This window comes from Gymnogyps californianus, chromosome 4 (genome assembly GCF_018139145.2).
Source record: "Gymnogyps californianus isolate 813 chromosome 4, ASM1813914v2, whole genome shotgun sequence".
In the NCBI taxonomy this organism is placed as follows: Eukaryota; Metazoa; Chordata; class Aves; order Accipitriformes; family Cathartidae; genus Gymnogyps; species Gymnogyps californianus.
This window is the reverse complement of record NC_059474.1, coordinates 81,321,434-81,327,433: the sequence shown is the minus strand read 5'-3', so window position 1 is coordinate 81,327,433 and position 6,000 is coordinate 81,321,434. Positions and strand designations below refer to the sequence as shown.

At 37.5% G+C, this 6,000-nt stretch overlaps 1 long non-coding RNA gene across 1 annotated transcript; it reads right to left on the bottom strand.

Moving 5' to 3' along the window:
• Window positions 1–1,273: 1,273 nt before the first annotated feature.
• Window positions 1,274–4,610, bottom strand: LOC127015593 (uncharacterized). Its single transcript, XR_007766356.1, has 3 exons — window positions 4,438–4,610; window positions 4,213–4,285; window positions 1,274–1,440 (listed from the first exon to the last, which is right to left on the bottom strand). It is a non-coding gene; the product is annotated as an uncharacterized LOC127015593 (long non-coding RNA).
• Between the last annotated feature and the right edge of the window lie 1,390 nt (window positions 4,611–6,000).

Here is a 6,000-nt window from a genome sequence, read left to right as displayed (position 1 = left end):
AAAGGCTGCTGGAGTGGTATACAACAAGGAGGGCAGAGCAACTGCAAAGTGATGCAGATTACCTGAAAAATTCATAGAATCATAGAAATTCAGCCTCTTCAACAAAATATGTTTTACTGAAACCAGCTATGGACTGATGCACAGAATATGTGTAACAAGGAATGAAGGCATACCAGTAAAATGGCTGGAGTGGTGAGAAACCTTAAATCAATTTGAGAGTCACAAAGGACATGCCATTCATTAGAGGCAGAGGAGTACTCCTTTCTTCTCAGGAGGTGATATTTTTTCCTTTATATAGCTTGAGTGAAACTAATACTAGAATATTGTGTTTACTTTTGATGTCCACATCTTTTATAGTCTACTGAAAAACTGGAGAAGGTGTGCAAAAAAGCCTCAGCTCCTATTCAAGAACTGGAGAAAGTGCCATACAATGATTAGACTCTAAGGACCCGGTCTGTTCAGCTAAAAAAATTAAAGATTGGGATACAGATGTACAATCACAAGAGGAAAACACCCGGTGCCAAAGGACTTAGTCTTGGGGATAAAGATAACATAAGGCTGGAACCTGTAGCCAGACAAAAAATGAAATTAGAAAGAAGGCATATATACTTTTACCTCAGATATTAACTATTGCAAGAGATTTACAATGGGAATTAATAGATTCTTCATATTTTTCTGCTTTAAATCAGAACTGGATGCTTTTCTTCATGTTTATTCAAGTAACAGTTATCTTCTAGTTAAACAGAATTTACTGGGTTTGAATAATGAAATGGGAATTAAAGAAAAGTATAGGAAATGGCAACCTCGCAAGCTTGTGTCTTTAGCAAGACACTGTATATTGAACAAGTCTACTGTATAAGCAGACAGAACAATGAGAACAGTTATTATTTGTTTATGAATTTAGCTGAATTTAGGATTACTTTATATGAAATGCTTTCCTGTGTACCTCTGGGGAACAACCATGATTAAAACGAGAAAGACAAGATTTTAGCTGGACTTCAAGGACTGTCTTCTAGTACAAGTCCTCATGCTGGTCTTTGCTGGCATGGACAGGAAGGAAACAGATGTGAGTGAGATCTCAGCCTGCTGAATCTGTAATAGAGAAAATCTTCCACTAATTTTAATATAACCATCCCACAAATTTAGTCAGTGCGTGGAAGAAAGCAAGTGATTGGAAAGAAAGGACAGGAACCAGAAAGGGTACAGTTTCATCTAAACTTGCTCATTATCTGGGGATAACTATTGGATCTTGGCATACTCACATGCTAAAAAGGTTAATGACTTTCCTGTTAATGACTCGGTAGCTGGGGCTGTGGGAGGCTGAGGAGAGCGGTGGGAGTGGAAGCAGCACGGTGTGTTCCTCCTGACGCAAACCAGGCACTTCTTGTTCTTCTCGAGATGCCATTCTACGCAGGGGGGTTTCCAAGCAGACTTTCACATCTGATGTCAAAAGCAAAATTAATCATTTAGCCTTTTTTCTTTCAAAGAGAAGGAAAAAAAAAATCTAGTGGCAGTAAAAATCTCAAAGAAATCATGTTTAAAGACAAAAGGTTGTGAGTTGCTGAAGTCATCTGGGCTGAAGGCCAGGGCTGTGCACTCCCTCTGTATCTCTGCAAACCCTTCTTTGTGGAGGTTAACATTTATTAACTGCAGATACTTTCCTCTGCTGTCCAAACAGAATGGAGATGATTAATTTTCAAATCCTCCATAGCTATATAGTAATAAGAGATCAATTATTTAAGTATATTAGAAATAGGTCTTGCTAAGAGATTGCTTAGCGATTACTTGAGAGCCTAAACAATTTGGTAAACACCACCGACCAAAAAGCTCCAATATGCTCTTTATCAACACTAACTATATTCACTCCATCCAGAGTGATAAAATATAATGAAATCTGCTAATGAAAACCCAAATAAAACTGGAACCAATCACTATAAAAAAGGTATGCTGCCAGAGAAAGACTTAAGAGGGTTGCCCAAAGGTAAGGCATTACTAGTTACACCCTTGGCCTTAAAGTTTTGCCAATATTCAGAGCTATGAAGGTTGGGTTTTTTTAGAAGAAAAACACATGATGATAGATGAAATATTTCTTTAATGACATGCAGTTCACACTCCCAAAATGTTCCTTTTAAGCAACTTGCAATTTCTTCATTCCATGTATGATACCAGTCACAGCTTGGTACTCTTCATTTTCTCACAGGGCCATGTTTCCCCTCCTTCTCTAGCCATCTTAAAAAATAAAAATGTATCTTGGTTATCTAAAAGGAATTAATTAGTCTATCACATTAGATTTTGGCAAATCTCCCTGGATTCTGATACTAGCGATGTCCTTTTCCAAACTGCGCTCTATATACTTATAATGAAGAACCATTCTTACTTTTGGAGCCCCTTTGACTTTCTCCTGCATGCAGTTCCATGCTGGCTAATCTTAACTCGCAGAAGCAGAGCTGCACTTAAAGGAGGAATAAACATGGCCTTGTCAAGTAATTCTCAAAAGTGATCTTTCTAAGCAAATCTAGGGGATGACAACAAACATCATGGCCTGCGCTAATTTTAAGTGATTAAATACTTGACTTTTACTGAGACTCTGATGTTTATAAGGAATTTTAAAAATATGTTTTTCAGGCTATGTTGGTATGACATTTCAGGACCCTGTTCTCCACTCATTATGGAAATTCACAATAACAGTCATTAATCAGTTCTGTTACTTCAGTCGCAAGCTAAACTTTAGCAATGTTGCCCTGATTATAATTGAAACGAATGGAATTTATGAAATAACTTTTAACCATATCATGGAATATACCTTTGTTGCAACATTAATTCAAATCCAGGCACTTAATTAGATCTTCTTTCATGCTGTTAATAATAATAGATATAAATACAGTTAACTTGCTTGGCAGAGGTGAAAACCATAATTCGGGGAAAGAGAACATTTTTGTATTTTCACACTGGCCTGCCTTTTACACAACCCCTCCACTTCATCAAGACCTTGACATATGCTTCACAGAAATGAAATTAGCTACATCATTGAGTACTCTGCTGAACAGGAACGGAATGCTGAAGTGAAGCTTGTGTTATCTAACTGCTAAATTAAATCTTATGCTCTTTTTTTCTGTGGGAATGTGCATTCTCTGCCTGTTCTTGGAAACAAGAAAATAAAAGATTGAGAGCAGCAAAAGAAAAGTTACTGCTGTCCTGAGAGTACAGTTCATTAAGTCAGTAGTCAACAGGTATATTGTATATTCCAGCATCTTCCTCTGAGCTAACGTTATCTTTTGGACAAGCGGACCTAACATTGATAGTATAATTTACAGTATATGTAGTATGAAGTAAACTAGATTTTACTTGCTTTGCTTGAACATCGCTGATGAATATGCACTGGGTTTAAAGCAAGATGACAAAAGGAACCTGTAGTTAGTCTGTGAATGTTACATACTGAAAATTGCCAAGTATTTTTTCCAGGAGTTGTGTATAATGCACAACAATAGTCAGCAAAGGTACAATCCTTTGTTCATAGATCTCCATATCTGGAAAAAAGGAAAATTCAGACATTTCTTTTGTCTAATTGTGTTGTGGAAACTACTCTTATTCTTTGCCGTCAACCAAATCTGAAGCTCCTTCAATTGAAAGAAATTTTAACAGCAAGTCCATTCCTAGTTTATTCCCTAAATGCTGTAGCCCGGTAGCTGATCTCTTACATTCTAACTTTTGCTGCTGTCTCACTTGCTGTTGCAGAAAGCTAATGCTTTTTATAAAAAGCAACTTTCAAAATGTGGATGGCTGTGTAAAAGTGTGAGTGTTGGTTGCTGAACGTGCAGTGCATGAAACACAGAGAAAGAAAAAGAAGCTTATTCTGTGCAGCATGACCACAAAATCTTAAGTTTCAATGTTGTCTAGACGATACCGCAGATAATCCATTATGTACAATCCTGCACAGATGGAAACGAGTGCTCTTTCATCAGCTTGAAATCCAATCAGCACCCATTACTTCCAGGGAGAAGGAGAAAGTTGCTGGGTTTAATGGCCTAACTCACTTTCCAAAAGCCTCGTGTCCCAGCAGACAGAGGAACCTTTTGGATGCCTTCAGACACTAATGACTCCATTAGTTATGATAACTCATATTCCATGACTGAGCTTCACAAACGCATGGACTTTCCCTCACATCTTACAACATGACCCATACATAAAGACTGCCATTTTAGATTTACTTACCATTCTTGGCGCTTCCTTCCACTCGTCTTTATCTGTAGCCAAGATAGTGTTTTGTCTCCAACTTTATGTCAAACTAAATAACAACAACAACACAAGAACAACAACAATAATAATAATAAAACGTTAACATGATAAAATTGTCTAACCATTAGAAAAGTAATTCAAAGAGCTTCAGAATAAAATTGAGAAAACCTGAAAAGGACAACATGTATTTTTCACACTTACAAGATTTTAAAATGCAATTCAGCATCATATACTGTGTTCAGGGAGCACAGATCACAAGGCAAGGCTTTCTTGCTTCTGGTTTGTTTTCGGTTTTTTTTCCTTTCTCAAGTTTTTTTTTCTTTCTTCCTTTCTTCCCTGCAGTTAACCTTGTCACTCTTCAGGTCACCTTGGTGTAGAAATGATGATCCAGGATCACAGCTATCAACAATACATGGAAAAGGAACAAATATTGTCTGCCTGCTCAGGCTGGTCCTCCCAAAGGTGTGGATGTCACTAACACCAGATCAGAGAGTTACTATCAGACCTGCCTTTTTCTTGTAGCCATACAGCACATGGAGAATAGAAGGCTTGAGACAACTTAAAAATAGTAAGTAAATCCTCCCCGCCTTTCCTCCCCCCACCCAGTCTTTTTCTAGATCTCTTGAAAATGTGGGTAGAGAGACCAGTTACTGACTTACACCAAGTATCAATTGGTTTTCAAGAGTGCCTTTGCACAAATGTATCAGCCTGAGTAAAGTGATAACTCCCTCGCTATGTCTGCCCAGCAATTAGGAGGACTGCTGGTTTTCCTTCAGAGTATAGGACTGTGGTTTCAGTAAGCCTAGTAGCCTTTTCTGAACTGTTTGCAGTGTTTACCTATCATACCTTCCCCGAGACCGGGCACATAACACATTCTGAGACATAAATAACCTGTGAAATCCTGCTGTGAGAGTGTATGAACTTCTTACAACTCTGGAGACAGAAAGTCAGGTTTGAGAGCTATAGGGTATCACCAAAAACTAGAGACCGTTGTATTGTTGGAGTCAAAAAAAGTAGTATTGCATGATAGTAGACAGGAAAATTGCAACATGATATTTTCACATCAGGATCTTTTCAGCAAAAGATTCAGGAAGGCTTCCAAATTGTGGGTATTTTCTAACCCACTCTAAATCCAACTTTTGCCCTATACCTGATCAGAGTATCAGTTTCAAGGGAATCAGCCTAACTAAGAGCCAGTGCAGCCTTAGAAAACGTACTCCCATTGTGTACTCTACAAACACTTACTCTTGTCGCACATTTACTTAATATAGAGGCATGCAAGAACTGATCCACTGTTCTGCTTTGCACCGATTACTTTCAAGGACTCCCATTTTGCCTGAGAGAGAACAGATATAAATAATTATAGAATAAAATGTTGTCAGAGAATAATGCTCTCTGGTTGCTTCAGTCCAATAAAAGCCAAAGCAACCATAAAACTTTCATGGAAAAGAGCGATCATTGACTCTATGAGGATAACACTTTATTACACTGCCTTGTTTCTATTATGCCAAAATAAAATATCTTAGTCCTTCTTTATGTATAGTTTAGCTTACACATCTAATTTTGGCCTTTTTTAAATGACCTTGGAAACTCAGAAACGTTACTATTTCTTTCTAATGCTGAACTCAGTGTGCAACACAGGGGTATTTCAAACATAAACATCATGATTTGTGTGTTAAGTTGTAAACTAGACAGTATAATGTTTCAAAATCAGTTCCTGTTCCTTCACTTCTCTCCTAATGTTTATTACTGAAATGTAGATTC